Genomic DNA, 17321 nt, shown 5'->3' with positions numbered 1-17321 from the left:
TCTAGTCCGGGTTTATAGATCAATGCACTGCTGTGGTCTGCACAGCTCCCCGTCCTGGACAGATATCTAGTCCGGGTTTATAGATCAATGCACTGCTGTGGTCTGCACAGCTCCCCGTCCTGGACAGATATCTAGTCCGGGTTTATAGATCAATGCACTGCTGGGGTCTGCACAGCTCCCCGTCCTGGACAGATATCTAGTCCGGGTTTATAGATCAATGCACTGCTGGGGTCTGCACAGCTCCCCGTCCTGGACAGATATCTAGTCTGGGTTTATATATCAATGCACTGCTGTGGTCTGCACAGCTCCCCGTCCTGGACAGATATCTAGTCCGGGTTTATAGATCAATGCACTGCTGTGGTCTGCGTTGCTTCCCATGCTGAATACTCGCTGAAGGAACACCGCAATCCAGGCAGCATCAGGAGGTATAGAATTTGATGTTTCAGGTGTAGCCCTCCTTCAGGATCCTTACAGAATGGTTACACCTCCTGATGGTGTCAGAATTGCTGTGTTCTCACAGCTTCCTGCCTGTCTACTTTGGACTGCAGCATCTGCAGCTTTTCTCTCTCTATCACAGCTTCCAAAACTGGACAGATGTCGAGCCTGCGTTTGAAGATAAGTGCCCTGACATGATCTGTGTGCAGTGTTCCCCTCTGGACAGATTGCTGGGTTGTATTGACCAGTGAAATGGATGAATCTGGACAGATTGCTGGGTTGTACTGAGCAGGACACTGGCCTGGTCTGCACAGTGTTCCACAGTGAACAGATATCTCCCTCTGGGTGTATGGTGTCTGGGCTGGTTCTGGGAGGTGGATTGAGAATGTGGTATATCTAACCATTTCAGCTGGTCTGGGAATGCCTTTAGTTCCCATTCCTGTGATTGGACCCTCCGTCACTCACCCCATTAATGTTACAGTGTGTCCAGGCACAGTACATCATGTTGGTGGGGTGGGGAGGGGGGAAAGGTCATGGACAGGTCAAGGGGTTACCTGGAACGTTCTGTCCCTGACATTCTATAACTGACATTCCCCGGAACGTTCTGTCCCTGACATTCTATAACTGCCATTTCCTGGAACGTTCTGTCCCTGACATTCTATAACTGACATTCCCCGGAACGTTCTGTCCCTGACATTCTATAACTGACATTCCCCGGAACGTTCTGTACCCGACATTCTATAACTGACATTCCCCGGAACGTTCTGTCCCTGACATTCTATAACTGACATTCCCCGGAACGTTCTGTACCCGACATTCTATAACTGACATTTCCCGGAACGTTCTGTCCCTGACATTCTATAACTGTCATTCCCCGGAACGTTCTGTACCCGACATTCTATAACTGACATTCCCCGGAACGTTCTGTCCCTGACATTCTATAACTGACATTCCCCGGAACGTTCTGTACCCGACATTCTATAACTGACATTCCCCGGAACGTTCTGTCCCTGACATTCTATAACTGACATTCCCCGGAACGTTCTGTCCCTGACATTCTATAACTGACATTCCCCGGAACGTTCTGTACCCGACATTCTATAACTGACATTCCCCGGAACGTTCTGTCCCCGACATTCTATAACTGACATTCCCCGGAACGTTCTGTACCCGACATTCTATAACTGACATTCCCCGGAACGTTCTTTACCCGACATTCTATAACTGACATTCCCCGGAACGTTCTGACCCTGACATTCTATAACTGCCATTCCCCGGAACGTTCTGTCACCAACATTCTATAACTGCCATTCCCCGGAACGTTCTGCCCCCGACATTCTATAACTGACATTCCCCGGAACGTTCTGTCCCTGACATTGTTTGTGAACGGCCGGACGTCAGTGAATTGAACAAAAGATAAGATCCCGAGGGAAGAGATCCCGTTCCAGGGAGAAGGAGACACTGTTCCGAAGGCCCCTCAGGCAGTTAAAGGGGTGAATACGTTTTCCCTGCGTTTACATTTCTCCCCGACACAGGATCGACCACAATTTAGATCAAAATACAGAAATTCCCAAACTCCGTTTGTCTTCAGGAAACTGGGAGAGAATCCTTCAGGACAGCAACGTTTCCACCCTCCGTATTAGGAACTGGGAAGGAGTGACCTGTATCTGCTCTCGAGTGATCGAGTGTGTGGGAATGTTCTAGAAACCATCTGTCTTTATGGATGTGTCTCTGTGTGTTTGGGGAGGGAGGGTTTCTTGTGGTTTATGTCACATTTTTGGTCAGTAATTCCGACCTTCCCATTTGTTATTCCAGCTCCAATTATTTTAATAAATCCCTGAATACAGGGACACATTTGAAAATCTCACTGTGTCCCCGATCAAACGGGTCCCTTTGCCTCCAGGCTGATGGATAATGGGTTTGTTTTCCTTCCTCACAGTTAACGTAGTGACCATCTACGTCCTGCTTTGTAAAGATTGTGGATTGTCTCCATGTGTCAGACGTTACCTGGGGGCCATGGCAGCGGCGGATCTCCTGGTCATTATCCTCGACCTGATCCTGAGACACATTCCCATTGTTTATTGGGAACAGTTTTATTTCCTGATGGACTCCGTCCCCGTGTGTAATATCCACGCCATCTTGCTTTATGCAGCCACTGACTGCTCCGTCTGGTTCACCGTCACTTTCACCTTTGATCGGTTTGTGGCCATTTGTTGCCGGAAGCTGAAAAGTAAATATTGCAGTGAGAAAACGGCGGCTGTGGTTCTGGGAGCAGTGACTGTGCTGAGCTGTTTAAAGAACATTCCCTGGTATTTTATGCTCACGGCTCGGTATTGGCTGGTGAACTTCCCCTGGTTTTGTGATGTAACACTCGCTGTTCAATCCTCCATTGTCTGGGTCACAATCGAGTTCCTCCACCACATTCTAACCCCGTGTGTCCCATTTCTCCTGATTCTGCTGCTCAATGTTCTCACCGTCAGACACATTTTAGTGACCAGCAGAGCCCGCAGGAGACTCCGCGCTCACACCAATGGGGACGCTCAGTCTGACACTGAAATGAGAAACCGAAAAAAATCCATCATTTTACTGTTTGTGATCTCGGCCAATTTCATCCTGTTATGGTCAACGTTAATGCTGTATTCTATATGGATCCGGATGTGGGATATTGGGTATGAGTCTGTGTATCTCGATTACTTTGTGCAGGAATTGGGCTTCATGCTGCAGCTCCTCAGTTGCTGCACAAACACCGCGATTTATGCCGTGACCCAGACTAAGTTTAGGCAGCAGCTGAAGAATGTGCTGAAATATCCCTTCACCCAAATCCATCCATCCATCAAATTCCCTCATTAATCAATCCATCCGGGATTTTCTCATTTCAGTTCAGTGTTTCAGTGATGGAGCAGCCTGTCGCTATGGTAACAGACTGAGGGTAGCGCTGGTTTGTCCATCCTTATCCCACAGGGGGGTTACAGGGAAACATTTCAATGTTTCTCACAACTCAGGGGCCAGTGAGAAAAGGCACCATCCCACTGACTGTATCCATCACTTCCATTTGTAACCAATAAAAATGTTGATTAAAGCGTGCCGAGCAGCAGAGTGACCGATGTTGTTGTGTGTCTTTGTGTTGGAGAAGCTGAGCTGGAGAGAGACAGACCCAGCCCCAAGTCCTGGTCCTCAGGGAAGGGGAGGGCACCGCGCCCTGAGCTCAGGACCTGGGTTTAACTCCCTCTGATCCCCCCCACTCCAACCTGACCTCCACATTTCCTGTCATGAGTGGGATAGGATTTCAGTTGTTTAATGGGGACTACCCCCCTCCCCAATCTCTGGATCTGAGGGAGAGGGACGCGTCAGGGAGAGAGATTACATCAGAGAGGGAGGGGGTGCCGGAGGGAAAGAGATTTAGTCAGAGAGAAACAGAGGGAGGTGGGGAGAAAGAGAGACTGAGGTAGGGGGATCGAGAGTGAGAGAAGTGGAGAGAGAGTGAAGGAGCAGGGAGAGACAGAGAGAGCGAGAGGCAAGGGAGAGCTAAGGTGAGGAAGAGAGAGAGAGAAATAGGGGAGGACATAATGAGAGAAGGGTCAGAGAGTGGGGGACAGAGAGAGAGGGGGACAAAGAGCCGGGGAACAGAGAGTGGGGGCTGAGAGTGGGGGACAGAGAGAGGAGGACAGAGAGAGAGGGGGACAGAGAGAGAGGGGGACAAAGAGCCGGGGAACAGAGAGTGGGGGCTGAGAGTGGGGGACAGAGAGAGGAGGACAGAGAGAGAGGGGGACAGAGAGAGAGGGGGACAGAGAGAGAGGGGGACAAAGAGCCGGGGAACAGAGAGTGGGGGCTGAGAGTGGGGGACAGAGAGAGGGAGACAGAGAGAGAGGGGGAACAGAGAGATTGGGACAAAGAGAGGGAGAACAGAGAGAGGGGGACACAGAGAGAGGGGGAACAGAGAGAGGGGGACAAAGAGAGGGGGAACAGAGAGGGGGGGACTGAGAGTGGGGGACAGAGAGAGGGGGACAGAGACTGGGGGACGGAGATAGTGGGACAGAGAGAGAGGGGGACAAAGAGCCGGGGAACAGAGAGGGGGGGACTGAGAGTGGGGGACAGAGAGAGGGGGACAGAGAGAGGAGGACAGAGAGAGAGGGGGATAGAGAGAGAGGGGGACAAAGAGCCGGGGAACAGAGAGTGGGGGCTGAGAGTGGGGGACAGAGAGAGGGAGACAGAGAGAGAGGGGGAACAGAGAGATTGGGACAAAGAGAGGGAGAACAGAGAGAGGGGGACACAGAGAGAGGGGGAACAGAGAGAGGGGGACAAAGAGAGGGGGAACAGAGAGGGGGGGACTGAGAGTGGGGGACAGAGAGAGGGGGACAGAGACTGGGGGACGGAGATAGTGGGACAGAGAGAGAGGGGGACAAAGAGCCGGGGAACAGAGAGGGGGGGACTGAGAGTGGGGGACAGAGAGAGGGGGACAGAGAGAGGAGGACAGAGAGAGAGGGGGATAGAGAGAGAGGGGGACAAAGAGCCGGGGAACAGAGAGTGGGGGCTGAGAGTGGGGGACAGAGAGAGGGAGACAGAGAGAGAGGGGGAACAGAGAGATTGGGACAAAGAGAGGGAGAACAGAGAGAGGGGGACACAGAGAGAGGGGGAACAGAGAGAGGGGGACAAAGAGAGGGGGAACAGAGAGGGGGGGACTGAGAGTGGGGGACAGAGAGAGGGGGACAGAGACTGGGGGACGGAGATAGTGGGGGACAGTGAGTGGGGGATGGAGAGACTGGGGGACAGAGGGGGGTCAGAGAGTGGGGGATGGAGAGAGTGGGGACGGGGGGCGGACGGGGGGACAGAGAGGGAGTTGACAAAGAGAGGAGGGAGTGAATGGGGGACACAGAGAGAGGGGGAAAGTGAGATGAGGACAGAGAGAGGGGGACAGAGTGAAGGGGACAAAGAGAGGGGGACTGAGAGAAAGGGGGGACAAAGAGAACGGGACAGAGAGAGGGCAACAGAGGGAGGGGGACAGAGAGAGGCAGATAGAAAGAGGGGGACAGAGAGGGGGACAGAGAGGGATGACAGGGAGTGGGGGACAGAGAGAGGGGAACAGAGAGAGAGGGAAAGAGAGGGGGGTCAGAGAGAGTGGGGAGACAGAAAGAGGGGGGTACATAGAGGGGGCTGAGAACGAGAAGGCGGGACGGGGGTGGGGAACAGAGAGGGAGGTCAGAGAGAGGGGGGAGAGAGATGGGAGGGGCGGAGAGGGGAGGGACGAAGCTGGGAGGGACAGAGATGGGGGCAGAGAGAGGGGGAACAGAGAGAGTGGGGACAGGGAGAAGGGGGACAGAGAGTGAAGGGGACAGAGAAACCGGGGGACAGAGAAATCGGGGGACAGAGAGAGGGGGGCAGATAGGGGGGGGGGCAGAGAGAGGGGTAAAGAGAGACGGGGACAGAGGGGGCGGACTGAGAGCAGGGGGACAGAGAGAAGGGGGACAGAGAGAAGGGGGACAGAGAGAGAGGGGGACCGAGAGAGGGGGACAGAGCGCGGGAGATACAGAGAGGGGGGAGGACAGGGATAGAGAGGGGGAATGAGAGAGGGGGACAGAAAGAAGGAGGGATAGAGAGAGGGGGACAGAGAGAGAGGAGGACAGAGAGAGAGGGAGGACAGAGAGAGGTGGTACAGGGAGAAGGGGAGACAGAGAGAAGGAGCAGAGAGAGTGGGGACAGTAAGAGAGGGGAGACAGAGAGACGGGGGCGCAGTAGAGGGGGGACAGGGGAATGGAGAGAGGTGGGACAGAGAGTGGGGGAAAGAGAGAAGGGGACAGAGGGGGTGGACTGAGAGCGGTGGAACAGAGAGAAGGAGGGGCAGAGAGAGAGGGGACCGAGAGAGGGGGACAGAGAGCGGGAGAGACAAGAGAGAGTTGGGGGGACAGAGAGAGTGGGGACAGAGAGAGGAGGACAGAGAGAGGGGGGCAGAGAGCGGGGTGACTGGGGGGGAAGAGAAAGGGGGACAGAGAGAGGAGGGAACAGAGGGAGAGGGGGTCAGAGAGAGGGGGGCAGAGGGGGAAGAGAGAGGGGTGACAGAAAGAGCGTGGGGACAGAGAGAGATTGGGGACAGACAGAGGGGATTCCAGAGAGACGGGAGAAAGAGAGAGAGGGGGGATGGAGAGAGAGAGAGGGGGACAGAGAGAAGGGGGACAGAGAGGGGGCGGTCAGAGTGAGAGAGGGGGTCAGAGAGAGAAGGGGACAGAGAGAGAGAGGGGGACAAGAGAGTGGGGACAAGAGAGTGGGGGGAGAGAGAGGGTTGAGTGATAGGGGAGAGAGAGGGGGTAGTGAGAGGGGGAAGAGAGAGAGGGGACAGAGAGGGGAACAGAGAGAGAGGGTGGACAGAGAGATGGGGACAGAGGGAGAGGGAGGGACAGAGTGAGAGTGTGACAGAGAGATTGGGGACAGAGTGAAGGGTGACAGAGCTGGGGGGACAGAGAGAGGAGGACAGAGAGAGAGTGGGGACAGAGAGAGAGGGGATATTGAGAGAGGGGGACAGGGAGATGGGGGCGAAGAGAGAGGGGGACAGAAAAAGGCGGCAGTGAGAGCGGTGGAAAGAAAGAGGAGGAAAGAGAGACGGGGACAGAGGGGACGGACAGAGAGAGTGGGTACAGAGGGGGTGGGACAGAGAGAGGGGGGACAGAGAGGGAGGGAACAGAGAGAGGGGGACAAGAGAGTGGGGGGAGTGAGGTAGGGGACAGATGGGGAGAGAGAGGGGTGTATAGAGAGGGGTCAGAGAGTGGGGGACAGAGAGAGGGGGACAGAGAGAGGGGGACAGAGAGAGGGGTATAAAGAGAGGGGGAACAGAGAGAGGGGGACAGACGGTGGGGGACAGAGAGTGGAGGACAGAGAGAGGGGGGATAGAGAGAGGGGGTCAGAGAGAGGGGGACAAAGAGAGGGGGAACAGAGAGAGTAGGGTAGAGAGTGGGGGACAGACAGAGGGGGACAGAGAGTGGGGGACAGACAGAGGGGGACAGAGAGAGGGGGACAGAGAGAGGGGGGACAGAGAGTGGGGGAGCGAGAGAGCGGGGGACAGGGGGGGGACGAGGGAGAGAGTGGGGGACAGAGGGGGGAACGGGTAGACAGAGAGGGAGGTGACAGAGAGAGGAGGGAGTGAGAGGGGAACACAGAGACGGAGGGGCAGAGAGCGCGTGGGGACAGAGAGGGGGATAGCGAGAGAGGCGGACAGAGAGAGGGTGACAGAGAGATGAGGACAGAGAGAACAGGAGAGAGAGGGTGACAGAGAGAGGGGGACAGAGAGGGGGACAGAGATAGAGGGACAGAGAGAGAGGGGGTACAGAGAGAGGGGGACAAAGAGAGGGGGACGGAGAGAGGGAGACAGAGAGTGGGGAACAGAGAGAGGGGGACAGAAAGCGGGGGACAGAGAGTGGGGGACAAAGAGTCGGGGACAGAGAGTGGGGGATGGAGAAAGTGGGGGACAGAGAGAGGGGGACAGTGAGTGGGGGATGGAGAGAGTGGGGGACAGAGGGGGGACGGGGGTCAGAGAGGGTGGTAATAGAGAGAGGACGGAGTGAGAGGGGGACACAGAGAGAGGGGTACAGAGAGAGGGGGACAGAGAGGGGGACAGAGAGAGGGGGACAGAGACAGCGGGATAGAGAGAGGGGGTGCCAGAGAGACTGAGGGGACAGAGAGAGGGGGTACATAGAGAGGGCTGGGACTGAGAAAGCGGGAAGGGGGGGCAGAGAGGGGGGTCAGAGAGAGAGGGGGACAGAGAGAGAGGGGGACAGAGAGAGAGGGGGACAGAGAGAACGTGAGAGAGAGGGGGACAGAGAGGGGGGGAGAGAGAGTGGGGGACAGAGAGTGGGGGACAGAGAGTGGGGGCTGGAGAGAGTGGAGGACAAAGAGAGGGGGACAGAGAGTGGGGAATGGAGAGAGTGGGGGACAGAGGGCGGGACGGGGGAACAGAGAGGGAGGTAATAGAGAGAGGACGGAGTGAGATGGGGACAGAGAGGGGGACAGAGAGAGAGGGGGACAGAGAGAGAGGGATGGAGAGAGGGGGGGACAGAGAGAGTGAGGAGACAGAGAGAGGGGGTACATAGAGATGGCTGAGACCGAGAAGGCGAGAAGGGGAGTGACAGAGAGGGGGGACAGAGAGAGGGTGACTGAGAGGGGAGGGACGGAGAAGGGGGACAGAAATGGGGGCAGAGAGAGGGGGGATCAGAGAGAGTGGGGACAGAGAGAAGGGTGACAGAGAGTGAAGGGGACAGAGACGTGGGACGGGGGGGACAGATGGGGGGCAGAGAGAGGGGTAAAGAGAGGGGGGACAGAGAGAGGGAGGGACAGAGAGGGGGGACAGAAAGAGAGGGGGGACAGAGAGAGTGTGGTCAGAGTCAGGGGGACAGAGTGAGAGGGACCGAGAGAGGGACAGAGGGAGGGGGACAGAGAGAGGGCTGGGACCGAGAAGCGGGGGACAGAGAGGGGGACTGAGAGAGGGGGACAGAGAGAGGGGTGGGGAAGAGAGAGGGGGACAGAGAGAGAGGGAGACAGAGAGGGAGGGAGGACAGAGAGTGGTGGTACAGAGAGAGGGGGGACAGAGAGGGGGGAAGATGGGGTGTACAGGGTGAAGGTGGGACAGGGAGAGGGGGCAGAGAGAGTGGGGACAGTAAGAGATGGGAGACAGAGAGACGGGGATGCAGTAGAGGGACGGACAGGGGGACAGAGAGGGAGGGACAGAGAGAGGGGGAAAGAGAGAAGGGGACAGAGGGGGCAGACTGAGAGTGGGGGGACAGAGAGAAGGAGGGGCAGAGAGAGAGTGAACCGAGAGAGGGGGACAGAGAGCGGGAGAGACAGAGAGAGGTCGGGGTACAGAGAGAGTGGGGGTCACAGAGAGAGGGAGGCAGAGGGGGCAGAGAGAGGGGAACAGGGGTGTACAGAGAGAGGGGGGACAGATAGGGAGGGGGGACAGAGAGAGGGGGGACAAAGAGAGACGGGGACAGAGAGAGTGGGGACAGAGACAGAGAAACAAAGAGAGGGAGACAGAGAGAGGGGGACAGAGAGCGGGGGGACGGAGGTGCAGAGAAAGGAGGACAGAGAGAGGAGGGAACGGAGGGAGAGGGGATCAGAGAGAGGGGGGCAGAGGGGGAAGAGAGAGGGGTGACAGAGAGTGGGGACAGAGAGAGGGGGACAGAGAGAGGGGGACAGAGAGAGGGGGTGCCAGAGAGAGGGGAGAATGAGAGTGAGGGGGGAAGGAGAGAGAGAGAGGGGGACAGAGAGAGGGAGGGGCAAAGAAAGAGGGGAGAGAGGGAAGGGGGTCAGAGAGGGGGCGGTCAGAGAGAGATGGGGGATCAGAGAGAGAGGGGGAGAGAGAGAAAGTGGGACAAGAGAGTGGGGGGAGAAAGAGGGTGGAGTGACTGGGGAGAGAGAGGGGTAGAGAGAGGGGGAAGAGAGGGGGACAGAGAGAGGGGTGCACAGAGTGGGGGGACAGAGAGAGGGGAACAGAGAGAGAGGGTTGGACAGAGAGATGGGAACAGAGGGAAGGGAGGGACAGAGTGAGAGGGTGACAGAGAGAGTGGGGACAGGGAGGAGGGTGACAGAGCGGGGGGTACAGAGAGAGGGGGGCTATTGAGAGGGGGGGACAGAGAGATGGGGGCAAAGAGAGAGGGGGATAAAAAGAGGGGGGCAGAGAGAGCGGGTAAACAAAGAGGAGGAAAGAGAGAGGGGGACAGAGGGGACGAACCGAGAAAGGGTGGGACAGAGAGAGGGTGGGACAGAGAGAGAGGCACAGAGAGAGAGAGGGGGACACAGAGAGGGGGGCAAGAGAGAGGAGAGAGACGGGGGAGACAGTGGTTGAGAGAGGGGGGAGACAGACGGTGGGGGGGTAGCGACGAGGGGAGAGAGAGGAGGGGAGAGAGTGGGGAGAGAGAGAGGGGAAGACAGAGGGGGGAGAGAGGGCCAACAGAGAGGAGGGTAGAGAGAGGAGGGGAGAGAGGAGGGGAGAGAGGAGGGGAGAGAGAGGGGAGAGAGGGGGAGAGAGGGGGGAGAGAGAGGAGGGGAGAGAGTGGGCTGAGAGCGGGGGAGATGGGCAGGGAGAGAGATGGGGAGAGTGAGGGGGTGAGTGAGGGAGGGATTGAGAGAGGGAAGGGGGAGACACTGGGGTAAGTGATTGGGGTAAGAGAGCAGCGTAAGTGACCGGGGAGCGAGAGAGGGGAGGGAGAGAGGGGAGGGAGAAAGAGAGGGGAAGGAGAGAGACGAGAGAGAGTGGGGTGAAAAAGTGGGGAGATGGAGAGAGGGGAGGTGGAGAGAGGGGAGAAAGAGAGGGGTGGAAAGCGAGGGGAGAGAGAGAAAGGGTAGAGAAACAAGGGTATAGAGCGAGGGAGAGAGAGAGACAGAGGGGGTAGAGAGAGTGGAAGAGAGAGAGAGGGGAGAGAGAGGGTAGAGAGAGAGAGGGGGCGAGAGAGGTCGGAGAGTGGGAGGGGGAGGGGGGTGAGAGAGGGGGGAGAGAGATGGTGTGAGAGAGGGGGTGAGAGAGGGGATGAGAGAGGGGGTGAGAGAGGGGGTGAGAGAGGGCAGAGAGAGGGGGTGAGAGAGAGGGGAGAGAGTGGAGACGAGTGGGGGCGAGATTGGGGGCGAGAGAGGGCGTGAGAAGGGGCTAGGGAGGGGGCGAGAGTGGGAGCAAGAGTGGGGGGCAAGAGAGGGAGCGAGAGTGGGGGCGAGAGAGAGGGGGAGAGAGGGGGTAGAGAGAGAGTTGGGGAAAGAGGCGGAGGGGGGAGAGAGAAGGGAGAGAGAGGCTAGAGAGAGGGGGAGAGAGTGTGGAGGAGAGAGTGGGGGAGAGAGTGGAGGAGAGAGAGGGGGTGAGAGAGAGGAGAGAGAGGGGCAAGAGAGGAGGGAAGAGAGAAGGAGAGAGAATGGGAGGAGAGAGAAAGGGTGATAGAGAGAGGTGAGAAGGAGAGGCGAGAGAGGGGGAGAGGGGGAGAGAGAGGGTGTGAGAGAGAGGGTGTGAGAGAGGGGGAGAGAGAGAGGGGGAGAGTGGGGGTTGAGAAAAGGGGAAAGACAGGGGGGTGTGGAGAAAGAAGGGGGCGGAGAAAGAAGGGGGCAGAGAAAGGGGGAGAGAAAGAGGGGGAGTGAGATTGGGGGAGACAGTGGGGAAAGAGTGGGAAAGAGAGAGGGGGAGAGTGAGATGGTGAGAGAGGGAGGGGGAAGAGGGGTGGAGAGAGGGGGGAGTGAGAGAGGGGAGAGAGATGGTGTGAGAGTGGGTGAAGAGAGTGCGGGAGACAGTGGGGAAAGAGAGTGGGGAGGGAGAGGAGAAAGAGTGAGCATGAGAGGCAGGGATTGAGAGAGGGAGAGAGAGGAGAGATTTAGGCGACAGAGTGGGAGAGAGAGTTAGTGAAGAGAGAAAGGGAGAGAGAGATTGGGGGTCGAGAGAGGGGGTGAGCAGGGTAGAGAGAGAGGGGAGAGGGAGGGAGAGAGAAGGGGAGGCGGAGAGAGGGGGAGAGTGGGGGACAGAGAGGAGAGAGAGGCGGACAGAGGGAGGGTGACAGAGGGAGGGGGACAGAGAGTGGAGGGAGAGAGAGGGGGAGAGAGGGGGGGAGAGAGGGAGGGGTAGAGAGAGTGTGGGGACAGAGTGGGGGAGAGAGTGGGGAGAGAGAGTGCAGAGAGAGAGTGCAGAGAGAGAGAGTGAGGGTGAGAGTGGGGGAGGGTGATGTTTAGGGAGGGAGGGAGTGAGAGAGAGGGGAGAGATTTAGGTGACAGATTGGGGGAGAGTTAGTGAAGAGAGAGGGAGAGAGAGAGAGAGTGAGGTGTAGACAGAGAGAGTGGGTGAAAGAGAGAGGAGTAGAGAGAGGGGGTGAGAGAGACGGTAGAGAGAAGGCGAGAGAGGAGGGGAGAGGGGGAGAGAGGGGTTAGAGGGGTGAGAGGAGTGTGGAGAGCGGGGGAAGAAAGAGAGGAGGCAGAGAGAGAGAGATAGAGAGGGGGAAGAGATACGGGGAGGGCAAGAGAGAGGCGGAGATAGCGGGGGAAGAGAGGGGGGAGAGAAGGGGAGAGGGGGGAGAGAGGGGGGAGAGAGTGGGAGGGAGAGGAAGGTGCGAGGGAGGGTGAGAGAGGGGGGACAGAAAGAGGTTGAGAGCGGGAGGAGAGAGAGGGGAGAGAGATGGGGAGAGAGTGGGGGAGAGAGAGAGGAGAGTGAGAGGGGGAGACTGACGTGGCGAGAGACGGGGAGGAAGAGGAAGGTGCGAGGGAGGGTGAGAGAGGGGGTACAGAAAGAGGTTCAGAGTGGGGGGTGAGAGAGGGGAGAAAGAGGGGGAGAGAGTGGGGGAAGAGAGAGTGGGAAGAGAGAGGGGGAGCGAGACGGGGAGAGCGATGGGGAGAGAGGGGGTAGAGATGGGGCAAGAGAGGGGGAGGGAGAGGAAGGTGCGAGGAAGGGGGAGGAGGGGACAGAAAGGGGGTGAGAGCGAGGGAAGAGACAGGGGAGAGTTGTGGGAAGAGAGTGGGGGAGAGGGGGGAGACAGAGGGGGAGAGAGAGGGCGAGAGTGACGGGGAGAGCGACTGGGAGAGCGACGGGGACGGGTGAGAGACGGGGAGAGAGAGGGGGGCGGAGAGGAAGGGGGCGAGGGAGGTGGAGAGAGGGGGACAGAAAGGGGGGTGAGAGAGGGGAAGAGAGCGCAGGGAGAGAGAGGGGAGAGTGAGAGGGAGGGAGTGAGAGAGGGAGTGAGAAGGGAGAGATTTAGGCGACAGAGTTAGTGAAGAGCGAGAGGGGGAGAGAGTTTGAGGGATAGAGAAACAGGGTGAGCGGGGTAGAGAGAGATGGGACAGAGAGAGGAGGTGAGAGAGTGGGGTAGAAAGAGGGGAGAGGGAGGGGAGAGGGAGAGAGGGTGAGAGTGGGGGAGAGAGAGGGGAGAGTTGGGGGAAAGAGAGGAGAGAGAGGCGGACAGAGAGAGGGGAAGAGGGATGGGGACAGAGAGTGGAGGGAGAGAGAAGGGGAGAGAGAGATGGGGAGAGAAGGAGGGGAGACAGATTGTGGGGAGAGAGTGAGGGAGATATTGGGGAGAGAGAGTGGGGAGAAACAGTGTGGGGAGAGAGTGGGGGTGAGAGTGGGGGAGGAAGAGAGGAGGAGAGGGAGGGTGGAGTGAGGGGGAGGGGAGAGAGGTGTTAGAGGGGGGAGAGTGCGGGAGAGAGAGGGGAGAGTCGGGGGAGAGAAAAGGAGAGAGAGGGTAACAGAGGGAGGTGGCCAGAGAGAGGGGGACAGAGTGAGAGGGACAGAGAATCGAGAGAGAGAAAGAGGGGGAGATAGAGAGGGGCGAGAGAGGGTGAGCGGGGTAGAGAGAGATGGGATAGAGAGAGAAGGTGAGAGAGTGGGGTAGAGAGAGGGGAGAGGGAGTGGAAGAGGGAGAGTGGGGAGAGTGGGGGAGAGAGAGGGAAGAGTGGGGGAGAGAGAGGAGAGAGAGGCGGACAGAGGGACGGGGAAGAGGGAGGGGGTCAGAGAGTGGAGGGAGAGAGGGAGAGAGTTTGGAGAGAGAGTGGGGAGAGACAGTGGGGGGAGAGAGTGGTGGAGAGAGTGGTGGAGGGAGAGGGTTAGGGAGGGAGGGAGTGAGAGAGAGGGGAGAGAGTTAGGTGACAGAGTGGGGGAGAGAGTTAGTGAAGAGAGAGGGGAGAGAGAGAGTGAGGGGTAGAGAGAGGGGGTGCGAGTGAGAGGTGCCGAGAGAGGGGTTGAGAGAGACCGTAGAGAGAAGGGGAGAGAGGAGGGGAGGGGGAGAGAGAGGGGGAAGAGAGAGAGGCGGCAGAGAGAGACAGAGAGGGGGAAGAGAGACAGAGAGAGAGAAGAGAGACAGGGAGCGGGAGAGAGGGGGAGGAGGAGGGAGTGAGAGAAGACGGGAGAGAGGGGGCAGAAAGGGGGGGAGAAAGTGGGGGAAGAGAGATGGGGAGAGTGTTGGCGTGTGTGAGGGGGTGAGAGAGAGAGGGAGAGAGACAGGGGAGAGAGTGGGTGGGAGAGAGAGGGGGAGAGAGAATGGGAGAGAGATGGGGAGAGGGGGAGAGACGGGGAGAGTGACGGGGAGAGATGGGGAGGGGGGGAGAAAGTGGGGGAAGAGAGATGGGGAGAGTGTGGGGGTGAGTGTGGGGGGAGGGAGGGAGAGAGGGGGCAGTGAGCGGGAGGAGAAAGTGGGGAAGAGAGATGGGGAGAGTGTGGGGGTGTGTGAGGGGGGTGAGAGAGAGAGGGACAGAGAGACGGGAGAGTGTGGGTGGGAGAGAGGGTGGGGGAGAGAGAAGGGGAGAGAGGGGGGAGAGGGGGAGAGACGGGGAGAGAGAGGGGAGGAAGAGGAAGGGGCGAGGGAGGTGGAGAGAGGGGGATAGAAAGGGGGTGAGAGAGGGGGGACAGAGCAGGCGGAGAGAGGAGAGAGAGATGGGGAGAGAGATGGGGAAAGAGATGGGGAGAGTGAGAGGGAGAGAGAGGGGAGAAAGGGCGCACGAGAGGGGTCGTGAAAAACGGGCAAGGGGGCGAGATGGGGTGAGAGAGAGGGGAGAAAGAGCGGAGAGAGAGAGGGAGAGAGTGAGGGTGCGAGAGAGAGGAGTAGAGAGAGGGGGAGAGGGAAGGAATAGAGAGAGGGCGAGAGACGGGGAGAGAGACAGGGAGAGATTGTGGAGAGACAGGGGGAGAGCGAGAGGTGTCGAGAGAAGGGACAAGAGAGAGGGCGAGAGTGGGTGGCGAGAGAGTGGGGCAAGACAGGGGGGTGAGAGATGGGGCGAGAGAGGGGAATGAGAGAGCGGGGGCGAGAGAGGGGGAGAGGGGGAGAGAGAGGTGGAGAGAGAGGTGGCTGAGAGAGAGAGAGTGTGGAGAGAAAGGGGGAAGAGTGAGCGGGAGAGTGAGAGGGAGAGAGAGGGCAGGGATAAAGGGGGGGAGAGAGGGTAAGGGTGAGACAGGGGAGAGGGGGCGTGAGAGCGGGGGTGAGAGAGCGGAGGTGAGAGAGCGGGGAATGAGAGAGAGGCGGGCAGAGAGTGGGGGAGAGAGAGGGGGAGAGAGAGGGGGCAGAGAGGGGGAGAGGGGGAGAGAGAGGTGGAGAGAGAGAGGGAAAGAGAGGGGAGAGAGAGGGGGAGAGACTGGAGAGGGAGACGAAGGGGGCGAGGGAGGTTGAGGTGGGACAGAAAGGGGGTGAGAGAGTGGCAAGAGAGCGTGGGGAGAGAGGGGGGAGAGAGATGGGGAGAGTGATGCGGAAAGAGATGGCGAGAGTGAGAGGGAGAGAAAGGGGAGAGAGGGAGCACGAGAGGGAGTGAGAGAGGCGGGCGAGGGGGATGAGAGGGGGTGAGAGAGAGGGGAGAGAGAGGGGAGAGAGAGGGGGAGTGAGAGGATGCAAGAGAGAGGGGTAGAGAGAGGGGAGAGAGAGGGGGCGAAAGAGGGGGCGAGACAGAGGGTGAGAAGGGGCAGTGAGAGAGAGTGTGGAGAAAAAGTGGGGAAGAGAGAGCAGGGAGAGAGGGGAGAGAGACAGGAGAGATAGGGGGCAGAGAGAGAGAGAGAGACTGCGTGGAGAGAAAGGAGGAAGAGAGTGTGGGAGAGTGAGAGCGAGAGAGAGGGGGAGCGATAGTGTGGGAGAGACAGGGCGAGAGAGAGAAAGAAAGGGTGAGAGAGGGGAGAGAGGGAGGTGAGAGAGACGGACTGAGGGAGCAGTGGTAAGAGAGCGGGGTGTTAGAGAGAGGGGGGAGAGAGACGGGTAGAGCGACGGGGAGAGCGACGGGGAGAGGGGGGAGAGACGGGGAGAGAGAGTTGGAAGGAGACAAAGGGGGCGAGGGAGGTGGAGAGAGGGGGAAAGAAAGGGGTGAGAGTGTGGGAGAGAGAGGGGAGAGAGAGGGGAGAGTGAAAGGGTGAGAGAGGTAGGGAGTGATAGACGGAGAGAGAGAGAGAGGCGAGAGATTTAGGTGACAGAGTTAGTGAAGAGCGAGGGGGGAGAGAGAGATTGAGGGGTAGAGAGAGAGGGTGACCGGGGTAGAGAGAGATCTCATAGAGACAGGGGATGAGAGAGTGGGGTAGAGAGAGGGGAGAGGGAGGGGGAGAGATAGGGAGAGGAGAGAGGGGTTAGAGGGGTGAGAGTGGGGGACAGAGAGGGGCGAGTCGGGGGGGAGAGAGGGGGAGAGAGGGGGAGAGCGAAGGGGAGGGGGGAGAGACGGAGGGAGAGAGATGGGGAGGGAGATAAAGGGAGCGAGGGACCGGGTTAGAGAGGGGGCAGAAAGTGCGAGTGAGTGCGGGGAGAGAGAGGGGAGAGAGATGGGGAGAGAGATGGGGAGAGTGAGAGTGCCAAATGAGAGGCGGGCGAGAGGTGGTGAGAGAGGGGGAGAGAGAGAGGGGCGAGGGGTGAGAGAGACAATGCGAGAGAGAGGGGTAGAGAGAGCGGGGAGAGAGAGAAGGGTAGAGAGGGTGGCGAGTGAGGGGGCGAGATGGGGATGAGAAAGCGGGCGAGAGGGGGGAGAGAGAGGGGGAGAGAGAGGTTGATAACGAGGGGGAGAGAGAGTGGGGAGAGAGAGGGGAGAGGGGGCAGAAAGAGAGAGTATGTGGAGAGAAAGGGGGAAGATAGAGCGGGAGAGTGAGCGGGGAGAGAGAGAGGGGGAGAGATAGAGAGAGAGTGTGTGGTGGGGGGGAAAGAGGGGGGAGGGGGTGAGAGAGAGGGGGAGAATGAGACCGGACGAGAGAGTGGGGGTGAGAGCGTGGGGGCTAGATTTGTGGGTGAGAGAGGATGGCGCGACAGAGTGGGGGAGAGAGAAGGGACGAGATGGGGGAGACAGTGGGGAAGAGACTGGAGGAGAGAATGGGGGAGTGAGTGGAGGGAGAGAGTGTGGGGAGAGAGTGTGGGAGAAAGGGTAGAGAATGAGGGAGAAAGTGGGGGATAGAGTGGGGCAGAGTGAGAGGGTGAGAAAAGGAGGGGATGAGAGAG

At 58.6% G+C, this 17321-nt stretch overlaps 1 long non-coding RNA gene across 2 annotated transcripts in view; it reads right to left on the bottom strand.

The window, feature by feature from the left end:
* Positions 1–260: 260 nt before the first annotated feature.
* The window catches only part of LOC140483510 (uncharacterized), a 57961-nt gene continuing 40900 nt past the window's right edge, over positions 261–17321 (bottom strand). For both annotated transcript variants that reach the window (XR_011962002.1, XR_011962003.1), the window contains one exon: positions 261–2658. This is a non-coding gene — a long non-coding RNA (uncharacterized lncRNA). The remainder of the gene's footprint in view (positions 2659–17321) is intronic.

Source organism: Chiloscyllium punctatum, chromosome 12 (assembly GCF_047496795.1).
Source record: "Chiloscyllium punctatum isolate Juve2018m chromosome 12, sChiPun1.3, whole genome shotgun sequence".
Lineage (NCBI taxonomy): Eukaryota > Metazoa > Chordata > Chondrichthyes > Orectolobiformes > Hemiscylliidae > Chiloscyllium > Chiloscyllium punctatum.
This window is presented reverse-complemented; position numbering and strand designations above follow the sequence as displayed.